Raw genomic sequence first — 21,542 nt, 5'->3', positions numbered from 1 at the left:
TAAACCCCAATACAATAAATAGCAGCCGCAGAGGACACCTGTTCTGTGACTATGTCAACACAATAAAACTTCAGTGTGAAGGTAAACACTCCATCTTGACCTGGAGTCACTCTTGTAAAATGGGTGTCTAATTGCTTATGTCAAAACAAACCAGACTCATCTGCCCAGTCCCCTAGGCACTGCACAAGCAGACCTTCAAGTTTCCTTCTGGCTTTCTGTTCTCCCTTTATTCCAACTGTCTATGATTTCACTTCCAACTTCTACTCAACGCCCCCAGGAAATGTTCACTCTCTTAACATACCCCTGTGCCCTTGTAAGCCCATATCCATGACCTCTCTGCCCTCAAGTCCTTGTGTCCCTCCGGTCCTTCTGCCTATGTCTTACCTCTTCTATGAGGCCTCTCACCTTCCCTCTCTTCCATATTCTTGACAGCATAAGTCAGGCCTGGGTATAATGTTTATTTCTGTTTTATACCTTCTAGTTTATAAATTGGCAAAAGCCATTACTAGACTTTAGACACTTGTGTTTCTTGTGCTTCCCAGGGAGTAAGTACCAAGGATAAAGCAGCTAGTCTATTGTTCTAGTTTTCTTCCTGTTGCTATGGCAAACAACAAGACCAAAAGCAAAAAGAGAGGAAAGGGTTTGTTTCAGCTCACACTTCCAGGTCACAGTCTTGTCATTGAGGAAATTCATGGCAGGGACTCAACAGACTCTGGAGCCAAAATCATGGATGGGTACTGCTTACTGGCTTGCTCTTTGGCTTGTTCATTAGCTTTTCTTGCACAACCAGGCTCCCCTGCCTAGAAATAAGGCCTTCCACAGTAGGCTGAGCTCCCCCCCCCCATTAATCATCAGTTTCTCATAGACATATCCACAGGCCAATCTGGCATGGACAAAGCTTCAATGAGGTTCCCCCTCTTATCAAGTTGTGTCAAGTTGACAATAAAAACTTACCAGCACAGCCATGACAGTCAGAGCAGAAAGCAGCTGTCAATCAAGAAATGGCAACATTGAATAAACTTGACAGTTATGAAAATATTACTGGTGTGAGCCCTTATTTGTGCTACTTGAAGAAAATTATAAAAGTGGAATGATGTCCACTTTAGAACATTAAGCAAAGAGAGAATAGCAAAAGGTAACACTCTGTCACCAGTGCACGCTTTTGTTTATAACATGCTTCCTGGTTATTCCCCTGGACCCTTGTTAGCATTTCTGCATTGCCATGTAAGGTTCCCATAGCATACCCCTGTGCCCAGTTCTTGCATGGTTTCCACCATGGTTGCTTGTCAAACATTTTCAGTTATTGTATTTAATCCTGTCATGAGTCATATTAACTTATCTTCTAACTGTTACATACTTCAATCACTCTTCGTTTTTTCCTAATTAAAATTATTTAGTGCTTAATGCCTCTGAACAACCCCTTCATATACACCTTTAAAAAACAGTATTTAAGGTTCCCTTTGCATTAAGTAACCTAGTTTTTTTCTCCAGTGAGTTCTAATATTTCTGCTTTCTCCAGCTCTCTGGAAGTTCTTCCTATCTAGTAAGATATTCATTATGTCGATGTGTTTTTATCTTGTCCAGATCATGTGCTGGAATGTATCGCCTGGCTGATGAAGACATCCTAACAGATGCTTTTAGTGAAGCTGGACACATAGCACTCTCTTCAGTTATTAGTTATTAACTAATAACTGTTTTGGTGGAAGACTTAAATGCTAGAGTCTTATATCCACCCAGCCCTTGGTTATGGAGAAATAGTTCTGCTGATTTTACAGAAATATATACATATATTTTATAATTTTGATCATTTTAAAGCAGTCACCTATATTAGACACCATCTTATTTCTTACCAAAAAAAAACCAAAACAAACAAACAAAAACAACAACAACAACAAAAAAAACCCCATAACAACAACCAAAAAAAAAAAAAAACAAAACAGGAGGAGGAAGCAAATGTTATTATCACTTTACACATGTGAAATATGAGGTGCTAAGAAGCCAACAGGAAGCTGTGGTGATTCCCCAACATTGCTGTAACAATGTGGAAGACAGAAAGCAACAGAAATGCCATGGACGCCAGCTTTCTTCCTCCTGGAACTGGAATCACAGGGCGGCAAAGCCACACTTTCCCTGAGCCTTCAACTCAGACAGAATCCAGTGCCCTGACCTTCCTGGGTGGTCCCTTCCCTGCCTGAGTCATCATTCGGCACCTTCTAAGCCAGAGATGGTCACCTGAGTCTTTCTGGCATTGTCTACCTTGGCCTCTGCCTCCTCCTTCCTTCTCAGGGCTTTTGATGGCTGTACTCAGCTTGCCAAGGCAATCTAAGATAATCTAGGTCTTAATTCCCTTTACCTAGTCATATCTGCCAAGTACATGCTGCATACAGTAACATGTTTCCAGGTTTCTGGGATCAGAATCCAGGGGGAGAGATGCCCTTCTGCCGTCTGCCTTGGGAGTAGAAGTTGTGTGAAGTAGGTGAAGGGTGCTATACGACCTTAGACAACGAGACTCGAGAAGCTTGTTATTTAATGACCATAAAGCTGACATCCATTCACCTGCTTGGAAAGTTCCCCTCATGGGAGTGCGCATTCATGACACAAATGTAGGTTTCACTTGCCATTTATTAATTTATTTGCCCAAACTGAAATTTACATTTATTCAATTTGGAGAACTCCACTCCCTATTGTATGGTACGCCTGAAACTGCTGTGTCTCTAAATGTACCCAATAAAGGATTTTACGGAATTAAATCCTAATTGTAAAAACATGCTTACAGCTCACACTTTGGTGTGGAGTAATTAGTGTAATTAGTCTTGTGTATAGAACCACTGCCCCGAGTGTCCCCGACAGCTGAAAAGCTACTGTGTAATGCCTTGTGGGCCACTTTGCATAGACAGCCAGGCAGCTGGGGAGCTACCTTTCTGCATGACTGTCAGGGGGAAAAAAAGAAACTTTGTATTCTATATTATGAAAATAAAGACAGATTGTGATATGTTCTCGTATAATAACCTCTGTGACCTTGCTTTCCTGGATGTTTGAATAAATATGGGGTTACATCCAATGTAAACAGAAGTCAGTGTGGCTAGGATCAAATCGTTCCACAACTTGACGGACACCGCGGAGGACCCCACAAAGTAGAGGACTACAGTTCCTGAGCAACGTCACTTTGAAGTTGGCAACCATCCCCTTTATAATTTGGGAGGGACCCAGCAATGTGCTTGCAGGAGAAAGCCTTAAGTGCAAAGCAATAGAGAGACGCACTTACGAAAATAATTTCATATATCACATCTAATTGAAATGTTGTAATATACCATCTTCAACCAAGAACCCTTCCTTATCTGAGTACCTGCACCTTTCCCTTTACCAAATGGCATCTATAAGTAACTTCTGAGTCACCCAATTACTGTTCTTACCAAATGGCACAATCCATTGTAAGGAATAGGGCATTGCAAAATTTCATCCATAAGAATTTGTGAAGTAATTCTTCCTCTGACTCAATGGATGTAGAGAAGCCTGTTTTAAACCACTGACTAGAAAGTGAGGATAGGTTTGATTAATGGAATACCAGAGAGTTAGGAAGTATACAAACACCTAATCCATGTATATGCTCATACAGAAGCACACAAAACAGACAGCAGAACCGGCTGCACAGACGTGAACACACTGTGATATTTGGAACAGGTGGACCTTTCAAAAAAAAAAAAGAGGTCCCTAATTATTCCCACGCTGTTGAAATTATTTTAATTCTGCATCTCAGCAGATACGTTTCTATGGTGGAAACAGGTGTTCATCAAACGACAGTGATAGACATCGCAGTCGGGCTTGGAGCCTAGCCCACATCATGTTGATGACAGATAAATTAGAAAAAAAAAAGTCCTGCGAAACATCCCACACTTCAGAAGGAGATTACACCTTTTTAAAAGGCAAACATCAAGTTCAATTGCTCATTGTCTAGTATGTGGTTCCGCAGAGAGATGGATCCTAAACATCAATAGAGCTAAACAGCCACCAGATGGGCTGGGGAGAGGCCACTCACGAACAATCCACCTGCACCGAAAGCAACTGGGGGAGAACTAAAGATGCACCCCCCACCCTGCCCAATTTGTTGTTTAAATTAAATAGCCAATGTAACAAATATCACAAGGTTTTAGGGGTGGTCAGGGAGAAGCAAAGAACTTTTCATCAAAACCTATCTTTTGAGAGTTCCAACAGGGTTTTGGTTATAACAGGATTGGCAGGTCTTGGGGAGAGGAATGTTCTGCACACAGGCACAGGACTCTGAAAATGACACACCGTGTGACCTGGGGCAAATCAGAGAATTTCTCTGTGCCCCCTTTTCCTACAAATCTAAGCTTCCAGATGTGATTGACTTTGGTTTGGCTACAATCCGTATACAATCCCCACTTCAGCCATAACTCATATGCTAAGTAAATGCCACAGGGGTGACTCAGTGGGGACCAGCATCTGGCTATAAACCATTTCTACATTCAAACATGACATTCAACTGCTCTTCAGTTATCTGGACGATGGCATGTGAGTAAGATGAGTAGAAAGTCTGAGAGAAGAGGAGGAGGGAATAAATGGTATTCTAATCAATTACATCATATTAGTTTTGCATCGATTCCCCCAGAACCTTGAGGCTTGGCATTATCAAAACATGTGGAGAAATAAGTAAGTGCCCACAGTGTCTTAGCTGAGCCCATCTCATGGTAGGCCGTTTTGGTGGACATTCAAGCAAAGGAGAGGAAAGGGTGCAGGAAGCATCTTTTTTGCTATCATGTCCTTGCAAACACAACAGCCTTCTTCCTCTCTAGGCTGAGCTGCAGTAAGAGCCTTCTCAACCTTTATTAGACTTGATCTTCTGACAGCTCTGGGAGCTACAGGGCATTATTGTCTCTACCTCACAAAGGAGGAAACAGACGTCTGGAGAGGTGGGGTAACTTTTTCAAAGGTGGATAAAAACTGCCAAAGCTGAAGACCGTTCTGTGAGGTCACAAGGTAAGTGGCTGTCAACTACAGGCTGTGACCAGCAAGCTGGCTGAGGTGTAGGGTGATGTTGTGTGAAACCGGTATACATGCGGTCCAAATTACAATGTTTCAAATTCATGTTGATGCAAAAGTGACCCACGTCAGCAGAGACATGTTCAGTTCTGATGTCTGACCCTTTCTGGTGCTGGGCATGTGGGTGTGGGTGGTCCCATCAGCCACTCTGTCCCTGGGGTGTAGCAGACCCCTCAGGGTGCCCTGTTGCTAGAATGAGGGCTGGAGTGTTGAGTGCACTGTGATGTAAGGTATTTCCGGTTGCTTAGCACAGAACTTCCGGTGAAGTCAAGAAGCTCGGTTGGGTTGTCTCATGATGACTCACAGCAGGACAATGACGAGGTATTTAAGGCTTTAAGATAGCTTTCGCTGTTAGTTGAAAGCCTTCAATTCACGTGTTTCTTAGTTCTCCTTGACTTTTTGTTTATGACTTATTTCCATGCCGCGGTTTGTACACAGGGTCTTATTACTATAAATAGCTTCTCTGTCCTCCTGTTGCTGCTTGTTTTAAATTTTAATTTTAAACACGGATATTGTTGTCCTGAATTATTTTTAATCTAGTAGTTTCATATCTGTTGATGTATTTTATTATCCTTGAGGGTAATGGAAAAAATATTTCTCTGGAGGCTTGTTTTTTTATTTCGAACTTTGTATTTGATATAAAAATTAGAAATTTAAAATTTTAGTTTTCCTCTTTTAAACTGAGCATAAAAAATTCATAATTTTATTTATAAGTTTGGTAGTTTTCAAATTATTTCTCAGGGATTTCTGTAGTGTCTGATCCCATTTACAGATGCCCAAGCACATTCAGGTATTTAAAACTACATTTATATGTTAAGCATTTTAAAGTATTTCAATCGACTTAATTAGCAAACCTGAAAAATAAAAAATACAATGTTCATACAATTTGTTTTGGTTGCCAATATAAACTTTAGTAAGGATTCATCTTAAGATTTTCAACCTAATTCAATATATCTATTAAATTACTCAATTTAACAAATCAAGTTAATATTTTTATACATTTACATCAAAATTACAAGGCTATTATAGATCGATCTTGATTTCTAGATAAAAGGACTTAGCCCTAGTTATGCTCAACAGGTAAGACAGTAAATTCATAAAGACATCCTTCTTACAAAAATATTTCCATGTTGGGGTTTGACTCTCCTAGCCTTTCCATTTCTAATTTAGAATTTTCTTGGGGTAGACACATGTACATCCACTAAGGATACCAGTTGCCATGACAATTAACTAAGTCTTTCAAGACTGAGAAGTGTGAAGCCCTGCATTTATCCTGGGTGCCTGAGAAACCTTATGGCTTTGAGTCTTAGCCAAAGGTGAGAGAGAGAGAGAGAGAGAGAGAGAGAGAGAGAGAGAGAGAGAGAGAGAGAGATTTTCTCACTGTCCACCCCAGACTGTACACAGCAGCATCCATTCTTGGGACACCATTTAACAAACGCCTGACTAATGACATTTATTCATTTTCATACATGTAGCCTCCACCATGAGTCCAGGTTTGGAATATGATGTTTTATTAACTTCTGTGCTGCTTTTAGTTTTTACATTACAGATCGTTTAAATGGCCTCTAAGTTTCTTCCAGTAACAAGAAAAGCATTCTCCTTTGAACCTGTATTCACAACACTGTTGGAGGTCCCTGGTTTAGCTGAGAAACTGTGTGCACTGCCTTCTCCTCCTCTTCCTCTCCATCCACTACCTAGCTTTTCTCTTCATGTGAGCCTATTTCTTTCCAGTGTGACAGCACTAGGAGCAGGGAGCTTCACAGCGTTTGTGTCTCATTGGTGACTCACTATGAAAAGGAATGCCGGGTGTATGCTTTCTCTGAGCACCCTGAAGCTCTTCATGTAATATGTTAAATGGCTTCCCACTAAGGCTTCCCACTCTCACCCTGTTTCCAGAATGGACTACTGTTTTATGAAGTCTTACCTACTCAAGAGATGCTAGTGGGATCTGATTTTCAGTTCACTGTTTATCTGGAGAGAAAGACAAGTTACCAGGAGTCAAGGATTCCAGTGCCCTGACTCAGATGAGGATACAGTTGGTGAGGAAGGAGCTCTTATAAAATGAATAGATTTGAGATCTAACCTGTAAAATGTTACTAACACATCGTTCCCCAAGAGGTTATTTTAGAACCGATTGTATTAGGTACATCTGTGGCCATAAGAGAACCCAGGGTGTAGGAAGAAGCACATTAGGGTTGTGTTTGAAAACCAAGAATCCATGTCTTCATACTTAGTCATGGAACACTGGTACTTGGCTATATGAATTCTCACAAGGTACATAAATTAATCAGTCAGTCCACGTTAATAGGGAACTGCAGTCACAATAACTAATTTGTAAGACCTGAGGTAATGCAAACACTGTGATAAGATATATTGGCCTGATGGTGTTTTGCAAATAGGTTTTGATTTGCAAAACCAACCAACACAATGGCAATCGTTCCACATAAAATATTCCTATCAGAAATGTTGACTGAAGTGATGGAAAGTCATTCATTTAAAACTAATAAATAAACACGCTTGCCTCCTGTATAATCCCGCACCGTCACACCCAATTTAACAGTGTTCCTTCTCATTGTTCTTGCTCATCGGCAGAAATGGCTGAGGATAAAACTCTAGGCTCCCAATTTCCTTGACAGATAAGGAGAGATGTATATATTCCCACACGAGCAGTCAAGATAGGAATAGCATTTCAAACAGAGGGAACAGCATGGGCAAACACGAATGTTATGGAGCCTGAGGACCAGGAGACTGGCTGATATCCACTTGGTTTAGTGAGACGTGTGAGAGGCCAGTTAGCAGGGCTGACGCCCACTACTGCTGTAAAGCCAGACATTCTAACTAGAAATGAGGACCAGATAAGTATCCTAGAGAGGCAGGCCCCATGTAAATTTCTCTAGAAATACAGAAACTGGCTTAGTGAGGGTGTCAACATATTGAGCACATGTGAGTTGAACATAATTTAAATGAAGCCCAGGGCAGTTTGAATAGTGTTGAATAAGCCCTCTTCAGTGAGTGAGCTACGATCAAAATACCACAACTTGAAAGGTTGTCCTGTGGCACACATATTCATGAGCCATGTTTTTCCTGGAGCTGGGTTGTCTCATGTCCTCTCTCAGAGACACAGACTTAACCGATGTGTGGTCACGAGGCAGGAGACAGGCAAAGTTTACCTGCTTTGCTGCCAGATTCCAGAGCCCATGATATTTCCCGATGATTCTGAAGATCACAGTAATGTGGAGATTTGGGAGCGTGACTGATGCGTTTTATCCTGACACAATGCCACTCTTGTCTAAACCCTAAAAGCTGCAAGGGGTCACTAACCCCTGATTTGTCATCTTTAGGCTGAACTTAACTGCAGCCATGAACTGAAAGGCATGAGTCAGAGTGGAGTCACTTAACAAACTTTGCCCAGCATCAAGGCCACAGTGATGAACACCGACTCACACAATCTCTTCTGTTGATGGCCACAAGTCGTGATGTTTAAAATGCAGAAAACAGGAAGAACATTTTTATTCTAACGCAAATACCTATAATAATGTCAAAAGAAAAAGCACGAGGCTAGGGTAGGGTAAAATTGGCTTTGAAAAATATAAATATTATTTTCCTTCCACGGTCTGATCATTAGAAAATCCCACTTATCAAGTCTCCAGAGTCCCTGTACTCTCTTTAATTGTGTCCCATTTTTCCCCCTCTCCTGCTTCGTTCAAAGTTACAGAACAGCCAACACTAACCCCTTTCTGAACAACACTGTCATTTCTGGTTTCCAGGAATAAAGCGACCCTGAATTCAGACTGCCAGTGATAAAGGGAAGGCATGGAGGTGAGGTCTGAGGGAGGCTGGTGTGAAGGAACCACATTAAAGGACCAGGACTGTGCCTGGCAGACAGAGGCGGCTTCCCTCATACCGTCCACGGCTCTTAGACTCTCAGAACAGCACGATGACCAGTAAAGGACTTACTGTTCGAATGGAACAAAAATGGAGGGATTTTTAGTCATTTGAAAATAATCTCATATCTGATAGCTAAAGAAATGTGAGTAAAAAAATAATATGACAACATTTGACTTAGCTGTGAGCGAAACAAGCTGAGCTGTACGGAAATACTCGCATCTCGCATTAGGTTTAGGGCGCAGCTCAGCAGAATTTCTCATCGTCCTCAGTGAAAAACCCAGGGTCTAGTGATTCACCTCCAGGAGGATTAAAGCAGGTGCATTTGCTTTCTTGACCCAGAGATGGCAACACATGTTCCATTTACAGGGACAGATCCCAGGAGTACCTGAGCATCCTTTAGTCCATAGTGGGCACTAAAATCTCTCAGAGGTTGCCAGCGAGGCCGAGTTGGGAGTGGAAACAGTAAATTATTTCACTCTGAAAATTTTGGGCCGTGTGTGTGTGTGTGTGTGTGTGTGTGTGTGTGTGTGTGTGTGTGTATAACAAAGAATGCTTATGAAACAAATTGGCTAAAGCCAAATTTTATTTTAAATTAAAATGCTTTTAGAGTTTTGGGGGAGAAAAGAGGAGCAGGCATGCAATTTTCCATTTCCTTCCCCGAATGATCATTTCAAGGACTGTGACGGCAGAGAGACAGACACACTTAGGATCCTGTCCTGGGCTTGTTGAACTCGCTCTTGTGCAATGCCACCCTTAAAGAGAAGGAACCAAGCCATCTGTCCCCAGTACAGTAGACTCTAGAGCGGTGGTTCTCAACCTTCCTAATGTCGCACCCCTTCAATACAGTTCCTCATGTTGTGGTGACCCCCGACCACAAGATCGTTTTTGTTTCTCCTTCATAACTGTAATAGGGCTAGTGTTATGAGTAGTAATGTAAATATCTGAAATATGACCCCAGGGAAAAGGTCATTTGACATTCTGCCCCCACCCCCAAAAGGGTCACGACCCACACACAGGTTGAGAAGTGCTGCAAGTAGACACTCAACAAAAAAATTAAAAAAAAAAAAAAACAACGCTTCAGATCACATTAGCATTGGGCTGCCTGTGTCCTGAACGATCAAGAATCGTTTTGTTTTCCATACCCTAACCTTTCAAAAACTTGGTCAGTGAAAGCCACCGTTGTGAGGCCCTGACAACCAGGGCACGGCACCCTTATCACCATTGCTGCTAGCACAGAGCGTGTGGTCTTATAAATTCCTCATGCTTGCCAAACACATGACCCGAGAGATCATAGTGTTAATTTGGAAAGGGAAACAGTTTTATGGCATCTAAAGGAATGAAAAAAAAATTACCTCTAATCCTTTTGGGAATCAGGGGGGCAATAAAGTGAAACAGTGCAGAAAGACTCACACTGTAAATCCATTTACTACCCAGCCTTGTTTACACGAGATTGATTCTCGTAGCTCACTAGCCCCCGAAGCTTACTAGCGAGACTTCACCAGAATCCCATTTAAAGAAGTGTCTGATATCCCCCCCAACCCGCAAATAGTGTTCAGCTGATTAAAGCCTAATTACACACATCGAATTAAAGGTGTGAGTGCGTAATAAAATGTTCCAGCTAAAAGGAATCTGCGCTGGGGTCTGATTTCCAGCCAGTAATTTGGCTGGAATAAAAATGGAAACAAGAAAGCAGAATTGTTTAAAAGGTGCGACGTAATGACAACACACATTCTGGGCTGCGAAAAAGAAATGGACCAATACACTGTGCATTTTTAAGTGGGATATGCTGTAATCAAAAACAGTCTTTTCCCCTGCCAACATTTATAATAATAATACAAACCACACTCGTGGAAGCCAACAGCGAGGGGGGGGCATATTTCCATTTTAACGCCTTTCGATGATCAAAGCCTTGGCTTAATACAATCAGCTGAAATCCATTTACCCGTGAGCTCGCCCGCCCGTGCCCAGGGACTGCGCTCCCTTCCAGCCCTATCTATTCTGGAACAGGTGCTACAGTCGTAAATTAATTAGTCTGTGAGAAGCACCTTGTTCCCCATCTCCCCAGGCCTCTTGTGGGTCAGGGCCTGGAGGACTTCGCCATCTGGGCAGAGTTTCTCCCAGAGAAGCAATCAAAGCCTGCAGATTGCAGCCCACAGAGGCAGGTTCAAATGACAATTAACCTTATTAGGCCTCATTTTTTACAGTTTATACTGTGTCAACACGTTGGCACCGTAAATAATCTGCCACATCAGACAGGTGAAGAAAAATGTGTCTCCCCTCGCTGAAAGTTTTAAAGCCCTCGAGAGAATGAAAGAGAATGTTTAAGTGGTGACTTTAACAGATACATAAATGCTGGGGTTGCTATGTAAGAAGTCAGATAGATGGGCTCTAGAGCCCAAATTCTGGCGTATCCAATCCTGGTCACAAATGTCTACATGTAAGTTTGTAGTGGGGGAAAAGTCTTGGGCTTCTTTCCCGGTTTTCTCCTTCAGACTCACCGTGTCTCACGGATGTGGTCTTTTACCATCTGGCTAACTTGGGAAATACATGTTTCTTTATGAAAATTATGCTTTTGCTCCCTTCCTTTACCACAGTGATGCATGTAAGACCCTGTTGTCCTGGGAATAGAAAATAAAACCAATCAAGACAATTAACATCCACAGCTTGCCACAAAATCAACAGATATTTAAGCTACATTTTTAATCAGACTGAGCTTAATTAAACACTTCACAGATGACTCTGAAGCCTGCCACAAAAAAAAAGCCCACTTAAAAGAAAATCTTTAAGCATAATGTGAAATCGAGTTTACTAACAGATTGCCACAAGGATTCTGGCAAGGAGTCTCTGAGGGTCCTTATTTATACTCTGTTTGTTCACTGTAGTTGAGGTCTACTGAGACCCAACTTTCTATCATACTAGGCCCTCTGTGCCCTCTGTGCTGGCCTCTTGTTTGGCAGCATCCCGGGAAACCTGCTGTGGTTTGCATTTGGAAGGTCCCAGACCATGGGGACAGCTTTGCCTTCATGTGTAGCCCCTGTATTGACTGGCATGTAGTTTGAGGACATTTGCAAATTTGAATCTTTTGACGCTAGAACTCAGGGAATCATTTACTTCTGCCTGAAGATAGTCCAGAGACTAAAAAAGATGAAGGAAAAAGGAACATCGTATGAGGTAGCTTTTGTAGCTTTCAGAACTAGTATCAGGGTTGTTGAGACGGCAAAGTCTGTGAGGTGATGGTGCCTTGCAGGTATGAGAGCATGAGTTCAGATCCCAAACACTCACACAAAAGGCCAAGGCACAGCAATGCGCACCTGTGATCCCAGGGCAGAAAACAAGGAGACCCGAGAGTCTTGAGAGCCAATCTAGACCAATTGGTTCTGGCTTCTCAGTCTAGGTTCAATGAGAGATTCTGCCTCAAAAATTAGGTAGAGTGTGCTAAAGAAAGACACTCAACATTCATTCATCAAACTCTGGTCTCCACCCTTGCAAACAGACATGCACAGACCACACAAACACGGACCCATGCAACACCCTTCACACACACACACACACACACACACACATGCACACGCACACTCTCACACTCACAATCACGCACACACACACAAATCAGGGTGTATACCGTTGCCACTTTCAAAACAAATTCCCACTACAGTTCCCTTTGGACTTGGGATAGAATGTGTTCAGCCTGTAACTTCCGTGGTTACATTTTAGGCTTTTAGTTTGAAAGTGCAGAGGTGAGACTTTTAAGACTGAATAAAAGCTTTATTTCTTCCCATTCTTGCCATCAGAAAATAGAGAAAAAGGAAGCATGGGGGAGTCAACCTGACACATCTGAGCGCTATTCTTCAGGATTTGCTTTTCACTATCATATCTGAATTTGTTATCTGGAGTGATATGTCCTAACTTAAATCCAATCTCGCTACAGTTATCCTTTAATCACAGTTTCCTATAATTATTATATATTAGCGGTCTCCATTAAGAACTTGAGGCTGGGAGTGGATGATGAAGTTCAGGCATCTATCTTGGTATTGAAAAAAAACTGAAGAGCCTCTTACAAGACAGCGCCCCCTGGTGGACATCCTGACACCCAGCGACAGCCACTGTCTTGTAGAGTGTAGGACTGGGCAGGGACGGAGCTCGGTGGTGTCTTGTGATACTTTGGGTAATCCCAAAGACAGGAAGGGCTTGCGTCATTCACAGGTAAATGTTTGTTGTGAGCCTATCAGGTGCCAACCAGGTCTTATACACGTATGAATACAAAGATGAGTAGAACAGAATCCTGTTCTCCAAGAAGCTCATGAGCAAACACAATCACATTTAAGAAGGAAGATGGAGGAAGTAGGAACATGAGGCATTTCCTAAGGAATGCTAAGACCAACCAAGCAGCCGAATACTGAAGTAGTGATTAAAAGCTTATGAAAAGTCCAGAAGCAAACTGTCCGAACCTGTCTAAACCAGCAGAAGACAGACCCAGCAAAACTTTGCTTCTCAAATCTAAGACTCTTCTGTATTGCTACCATTGCTCCCCACAATAATGCAGAAGGAAGAGATGAATTATTTCAAAATTCTATCTTTGGTCTGGGACACCTTCCCATGAGGCTATTCCGAAGAGTTCCCGCAAGAAGCATGTAAGTGCTGTGGTGGGCAGGACAAGAGGTTAACTTCAAAGACAGTGTGAATTCACTATTGGACTCTCTAGTCACGCTAACTGTGTTCTATTTTAGTTGCCTTAAGCTCTGTAAATCTCCTTTCCTTGGTGCAAACTCAACCATGTAAATGAGACTGTATACCATGGCATGCCAAAGTTGATGGTGTTAAAAGACACCAAAGCCACACTTTGGTGAACGGTCTAAGAGAATAGTTTCAAGAGAACTGGAAAGAAAAGAAGGGACTGATAAAGGCTCATCCATGATATCAGCTCTCCTTGCCTCCTTCTGGTTAATCATCCCCATTTGATGTGACATCGTGTAGCCTTACACACATTCCCAATTCTATGTCTGCTACATTATGACACACACTTTCTACACACCAGTTACTTGCTTATTAGACAAACTTAGTGAACCTCCTTGAATTCAGAAACCATGCCATTTGACTTTGGATTCTTATGTTCCCCCATATTTTCAGAAAAATACTGAGAACAAAAATAGTCACTCAGTTAACATACACTGCTTGAGTTACTGCTTCAAATATCTACTGTGTTGCAAAGAATAGCTTATATGATTGCTCAGAGTCTATAGAATAAGTGGTATATGGGTAGTTTGTAGACGACGATTATCAAATGAAAAAATTACAGCCTTGCTGGTTGAACAAAAGTGCTACAAAAACACACTACTTATATGTTTAGTAAGAACTTCTAGAACGTGCAAAAATAAATAAAATTACAAAGGCTGAGCAATGCCCGGAATCTGTAGGACCTGACACATGTAAGACGTGTGTTACCTCGAAGAAAGTTAGACCACTGATGTGCAGCCTGTGAAATCTATCAAAGGAGATTATATCATAATAAAGTATTTCAAAGGGATAAAAAATAAATATGATATAGTCTCCTCAATACCTTTCAGCATTTGTGAGAATGAGAAAAAATTAAAGGTTTGGGAGGGGCGGAAGAGAGAAAAGAAGGGCTTTTTTAAAAAAAGGAAAGAGAAGAAGAAAGCAGGGAAGGGAAGGAGAATGAGAAGAGGAGACATTGAGGAACAAGGGGACTTACGGTCAATTACAGTAAATGTGTGTAAGCATATGTATATAATAGACATATAAACACATATGTAAATTAATGCTTGCCTGGTGTTATGCATGGTTTAGGGACTGTACAATTGCGGCCATCCTGTGGACGAGCCTGCCTGGCAGGTCATTTCACAGTGTTTCATGCCTTACATGTACATTAATGTTCCCCCAAAAGCAAAGTAGCCATTAAGCACTATGAAATACCATCGACATAGCAAAAATATTTTTAGTGATATAAACACAGAGAACATAATGCCCATTATAAAATTCTATCCAGTAGAGGTAATAATTGTCAAACCAGCTCTTAGCCTGGCTGAAGCCTGAGTCAAGGCAAGCTAGAACCTGGGGTGGCCACCTCTGAAGATGAATCTGGAGAATAAAGCGTTCGTCTGTATGAAAATTCATATTGGGGGAGGGTGTCAAAAGAGCTTGTCCTTCTTTTCTGAAAGTCTTCCAGTCTCTAACTAACAGAAGGCCCAAACTGTCTCCATTAACCTCTGATCATAGTGTGAGGTGAGGCGAATCATGCAAACTGGGAATATTTAAATATTCTCTCTGCATAAAAGCTGTTTAGCTGCTGGAATCATTTCCTCGCGCTGTCCCTGAGCTGAGGAAGTGGATGGATCAGCAGGGGAGGCGCACAGATGCAGCTGGAGAGGAAGAGAGCTCAGGGGGATCACGTTTGAGCAGCCATGGGGGACGGGACATGACAGAGGAGAGTTCACAGAAGCAGCTGGCCAGACGGAGCCACACTCAGAAGGTGCTCAGCAAGGCGAAAGCAAGAGACAAGACTTACTTAGAGACACCCACAGCTTGCAGCCCACCTAAATACCCCCAAGGGGAACTTAAGTGGCTTCCTCTTCTCCATCACAGCCCTCGGAAAATCAGAAGGCACCTTTCAATCCCACTCATCCATCCTGACAGTCATGACCAGTGTGTTTAGGCCAACCCAAGATACATATCCCTGCCAGCTTTCTCTCCCGACTAGAGTCTTCTCTCCACAGGTAAACCATGTCCAGAGATGTGTAAGTAGTACCCAGGACTCCTCCTGAGTGCCAGGACTTGCTCTCCTTTTGCTCCACACCTCACACATGAGTACCACCTCTGTCTTCCTGCCATCTAAGGCCAGGAAAGATGGTTCCTAGCTAACTCGAATGTCCCAAGTAAGAAATAATAGTAACTCAACATTCCTGAAGACCTTTGTGTGAGAGAGCCAAGTTTCCTGAACTTTTAGAAGTCACTGTTCATAAAACAAAGTTACAGCTAAGGGAAGAACAAAAGCACACCTGAGGAGCTGCACTTTACTCCAGAGAAGAACCTGAAAATCCAGATAACAATAGTCCCTTGCATCCATGTAGCTATGCAGTCTATGGGCAATTAATGGGCGTTCGGTGTTTACTTCTTCTTTAATTTTAATAATGGATTTTTAGGGAGTGGGGCTTTTTGTTTTTGTTGTTGTTGTTTTTACAAATTCATTCCTAAGACATGAAACATAGACTTCAGGACAGTCACTAACTGTGCGTGAGTGTACACTAAAACGATTGATTATGGGTAGTGTTGGTCCATCCTTTCAGCACCTGGGACAGAGACCCACTTTGCCCACCAAGCAAGTATTTGGAGAGATTAAAGGGAGCGTGTGAGCAGGAGGGTGTTATAGCTCCTGCTCCACGTAGTACAGGGGCACTTGAAGTGCCAGCCTCCAATGCACAAGCACAGGTTAAAGACCTCACCTATAGAAATATTTAAGTAGCAAACAGTCATGATACCCTATTCATTTTAATAATCTTTTCTCACTTATTTATTTATTTATGTGCATGGGGAAGAATGCATACCACGACACAGAATATATGTGGAAATCAGAGGACGACTTGCCAAGTCAGAACTCTTTCCACCTTTACGTGGTTTATGGGGATCGAACTCAACAAGTACCTTTACTCGTTTTCACTGGTCCCATACCTCTATACTGTAATCTAGGAACTTTTGGTGACCTCAGATTAAGTAACACAAACAAGAAGATCACATGCATCTAAATAAATACAATACATAGTGGTGATTAAGGAAGTCTTTGTCCAAGTAATTTTCAGAGGAGATGCCATTGTTCTCCACTCTTTTTGCATGTAGCCCAAGGGTAAGAATATCACCCTCCCTTACAGATAGTAAATAAGTAAACAGGAGGAAGGGCGGAAACCAGAATGGGAATTTACAATTGCTGCACGTGTCAGATGTTCTGGATAACACATTGATATGTCCTCCATGTTACCTTGGTCTTCAGTGACTCTGAGAATGGGCTGCTTCTCTCTAGGTAGAAACCGAAGTTCTGGACCTTCCTGGACCTGACAGTAGAGGTCCAGAGAGCTTAGGAGCTTTTGGTCACCAGGACTTGGATTCATAAGTCTATTTGCATGTCTATGTGTTATTAGACCAGTCTTAGTCTCTGATTTCTGTCTATCTCTCCTTCATGGTCAGACACACAAAAAGGCACAGACCACAATGTGAGTTAAAATAGGAAATACTGGACACGGAGCAACAACATACAATGTCATCTGGATGGCAGGGATTAACATCATCACTGAGACAAGGAAGGAGCCAGATTGGAAAACCAAGATGTTTGGAAAGCAATCTTTAGAAGAAGCTGTTAAAATGGAACACTTGGGTCAGGGATTTAGCTCAGCGGTAGAGCACTTGCCTAGCAAGCGCAAGGCCCTGGGTTCGGTCCCCAGCTCCGGAAAAAAAAAAAAGGAAAAAAAAATGGAACACTTTCTGCTGTCTGCCGGGTGAGATGCTTGACATCCACGTCTTCAGTGTTAAACAGGGCAAGCTTCATTCCCCATCTTCTCCAAGAGAGCACTTTGCCTTCTCTTTGAAAGACTTCAGAACTTCCACCACATGATGATGTAACATGGCAGCCTCTGCTGGGAATTCAGAGCATAGAGTAACACACACACACACACACACACACACACACACACACACACACACACACAAAGTGAGCTCTCTCACATATACATAAGGTGCACTCTCTATTCACACACACAGTGCATTCTCTGTCTCTGACATGTGCTCACACACACAGTGCACTCTCATACACAGAACACACACAAACACATGCACACAGTGCACTTTCTCTTGCACATGTGCACATGCATGCATGCACACACAGTGCACACACAGAGCACACTCAAAAGAGCATTCAGAAGTGGCCACTTGTGCATTTTCCACAGATGGTGCACTTTCACATTCTCCCAGTTTCCACGAAAATCAATCATGCACATGTGAGCAATGCAGAGCCGCTCTCCGCCCCAAGTTCAATCTCCAAATTCCTTCTGGACTTGGACATAATAAATGCCTGACCAGTAAGTGAAAAGGGACCATCTCGGGGGGTGGGGCAGTCTACTTGAAGACACAATTCCACTGCTCTGCTCTGTGACCTACAGTTGGGTTAGTGCTAATGGCTCCTTTGGCACTGAGTCGGCAGAGCTGAATGAGTGAGTTCTGAGTCTTCTGTGTAGGTGGTGGCTCAAGCTCCCACACTTCCTAGCTTTGTGGCTTTGAGAAAGCCTATACATTTCTAAGCCTTGGTGTCTTTACCCTGTGGGGTTTGTAATAACAGTGGGAACTATGGAAGGGGCCTGACACAGTTTAGTAATACGATGTGTCATGAGTATTTGGTATGATGTGGCACCCACTTCATGCCTGTGGACTCACTCAGTTGCTCTCAGTTCTATCTGGGACATAAGCCTATTAATTCGGTGCTAGGATAGAGCCCATGCCCACTCTCTGTTCATGCTTTACCTGCTACACACCTAGAATAGCCCAGCAGAGAAGCAGACATAGGACCAATTCTCCCGAAGCCTCCTATAAAATCTGGGGCTTGTAACTGAGAGTTTGTTCCTCAGTGCTGGGTTTCTCCTCAATAGCTCCTTCAGTGCTCCAGAAACCATTCTGGCCAATAGCATCTGTCTCACTGAAGTATCTGACACACATGAGAGCCTGAGACACTCTCAGGGAGGGGTCCCTCTACATGCTTCATTCCCAGTCACTGGGACACATCAGGAAGTTTTAAATGGCTTCCTCGGAAAACACAAAGTTGGGCTTTCTAATATTTTCACTGTTGATTGCACACCCTCCCTAATTGTTCTAAAAGGTTTTAATTCTGAGATACTACATGTCAACTGTGCTAGTGATACGTATAAAAAATAAGTGAATGGTGCAAATAATTAAACAGCTTATCACTGGGCTATCATAGTGAGAGAGCAATACACCAGAAAACCTGTGTGCTGAATTCTGTTTTATGAAGTAGTTCTGGCAGAGTCTGGTGACCTACATCTATAGGCACATCTGTATGTACTTCTGTGTGCACAGCAGAAATGCACACATGCATACAAACCCACATTAATAATCCATGCCTTCTACCAACAAGGGAAGAAGCCTGTTTATAAAAGTGAACTTTAAGGCAGAAGCATATATGTTGCAGAAGAGCTCTTGCATGCCTCAGGCGGCCTCGGCTGTATTGCAGCTGACAGGACCTGTCTGGCACAGCCAGCTGCGACCCTTCTCATCACAGCCCTCTCCTCGCTGAGCCTTGGCTGGTACATCAGGCCTTGCTGCAGTGGGATAATAACTGACAGCAAGCTGACATGCAGCCCAAAGAGAGTTCCATCGGGAGGTCTCCTGGGCCCGGGGATCAGTGGGCTTAAAATATTAGGACGTGATAGAGTTAACACTTGCCCTTGAGCAGATGGTTTCGAACATTCTGTCAACACTGCCAGTGATCACTGCAAACAGATTCTCTGTCCCAGAGGGACCAGAGTGAAGTGCTTTTGAGCTCTGAGCCTCGGCTGAGAGGTGTAAAATGTGTCATTTCCAGGGTCTTCTCTCAGCTGTGAGAAGTGCAGACGCTCGCTCATTCCCCACATGGGGCAGCCAGCGTGTGAGGCCCCAACACAGACCTGGCTGAACTGAAAACTCGGTCTGAGCCTCCCTAGTCTGTGGTGTTTTGTGGGTTTCTTTGTATAATTTGCATGTTAGCATTCGTAAGGACTCTGGTGTCTATCATCAGAGTGAGAGAAGAGACGGGAAATAAGGCAGCTAAAATTTCACAGAACAGAGCCTCACAACGCTGCGGTTTTTCACTTGATATTTAGAGCCGCCCTGTTAGCTCCGTGTTGGATTTAAAACAGTGCTGTTCAACTCTTGGACTCAAGCCATCTTGCCAGGTTAGACACAGATGTCACTATCACGTCTGGCTCAGTGTTCATTCTCAATCTGGTAAGTTTATCTGGGCAGGGTGGGGAGAGGGTGTCTCTTCCAACAGGAACTATCACCCACTCTTGTTGAATGAACAGGCTTATAAAAATGAAGAAACAAAGTTATCAGTGTTGGGAGGTCTTGGGAACAATAGGAAAGTCTCATTTCAGGGCTAAAAGAACCAGAGAAAACCCAGGTAGGGGCACCAATCAGCACCATCCCAGCCAATACATTCTGTCTGCGTGGAGCTGCCAGCTAAGAAAACTGACCTTTGCTGGGCCATACGAACAATCACGGAGCTGAAGACAAGCCTGCACTTTGATAGTACAGTAGAAGGAACAGGCACAGGACCACCTCCCTACCGCAACCACATTTGATCTATTGGAAAATAAGATGCTAGCCAGGGCAGCACACACACGTCTTCCAAACACTTGGGATTAGGAAGCAGCAAGATGTGGGGTTCGGGGTCAATCTCAAAACAGCCAATGTAAGGCTGGCCTGGGCTACACAGGAACCCGACTCAAAACAAAACAAAACAAAAAGCCCTCAAATTACTATTAATGAATTGGTGGGTTCACAAGGACCCTCTCCAAGCACATCCTGTGTAGAAGGTCATGGCGCCAGGTGCCGATTCCCTGATCCTGCAGCTGATCAACAGAGGCTGACAGACAGCAAATGCCTCACGGGACAGCCAAGCCTGCCAGAGCCACTGTGTGGTTTTCTTGTCCACCCAAAGATAGGTAGAGAGAAGGAGGAGACAGGGAATACTTCAAGGCATGTAGATCCAACCCCAGCTTCCATGCCCAAGGCTGTACTAACCTCGCCTTCCCTCCTCTGCCTTCCTGCTCAGAACACCTGCACGCCCAAGTCTTTTTCTTGGATCTTTTTTTAATAAGAAAAAAAATTAACAAAGTACAATTTGTTGACAGTGTTCACAGCCACGCTGTGGGTGTTCCACCTATGCGCTGTCGTGCGTTTCTTGCTGTTTTCTGCAGGTGCTAAATACTCGCTGACAGCAACATATGTTACCAATTGAGAATGGTGTTTAAAAAAAAAAAAACCCTCGTAATTAAGGAGTGCTCTCAGCTTGAAAAAAAAAATACAGGTGAAAGCTGCCTCTGCCTGAAGATTTGTTCTGATTTCGTTTCCTCTGCCACGGAGAGAGTTCTGAATGTACACAGGAAGGACGTTCTTATGATTATTATCTGTGTGCACAGCCGTAATAACGCTGAGTTGTCACTGAAAGACTTGGGCTGACATCTCCTCAGAAAAACCTACTTGCTTTTTGTTATGTTGTGTTGTTGTGTTTTGTTCTGTTTGTTTTCGTGATTCTTTTAAAGTTTCTCCTGCTCCTTTTAATAACATACTCAGGTCTTCTGGGAAACCATGCAGGCACACCCAAAAGACTTTATTATGCTATAACTTCAAAGTTATCTGTAAACAGAGTGCAATTCTTTGATCGTTTTGTTACTTTCTAGCTATGTACAAGTTGACTTGTGCACAATTAGAAGGAAGTCCCTGTGATTTCACCTGTGAGTTTCAGAGATGGTTTCTTACCATTAGGGGACTTGAGAGCCATGTCTACCTTCTTCCTTTAGAAGAATGAAGGGGCGGGCCAT

At 42.9% G+C, this 21,542-nt stretch overlaps 1 protein-coding gene and 1 long non-coding RNA gene across 7 annotated transcripts in view; one reads left to right on the top strand and one right to left on the bottom strand.

Annotated features, from left to right (window-relative positions):
• Window positions 1-21,542, bottom strand: part of LOC103691527 (uncharacterized) — a 618,188-nt gene that overhangs the window by 375,995 nt on the left and 220,651 nt on the right. The gene's annotated exons all lie outside the window — the stretch shown is intronic.
• Window positions 5,182-21,542, top strand: part of LOC108349992 (uncharacterized) — a 39,369-nt gene continuing 23,008 nt past the window's right edge. Inside the window, exons 1-2 of one of the 2 annotated variants that reach the window (XR_015671572.1) lie at window positions 5,182-5,382; window positions 19,821-19,944. This is a non-coding gene — a long non-coding RNA (uncharacterized LOC108349992). The remainder of the gene's footprint in view (window positions 5,383-19,820; window positions 19,945-21,542) is intronic. The other variant, XR_015671575.1, reaches the window with a different exon arrangement.

Source organism: Rattus norvegicus, chromosome 2, assembly GCF_021556685.1.
Source record: "Rattus norvegicus strain SHRSP/BbbUtx chromosome 2, alternate assembly SHRSP_T2T, whole genome shotgun sequence".
In the NCBI taxonomy this organism is placed as follows: domain Eukaryota; kingdom Metazoa; phylum Chordata; class Mammalia; order Rodentia; family Muridae; genus Rattus; species Rattus norvegicus.
The sequence above is the reverse complement of the archived record's forward strand: the minus strand, read 5'-3'. Positions and strand labels throughout refer to the sequence as shown.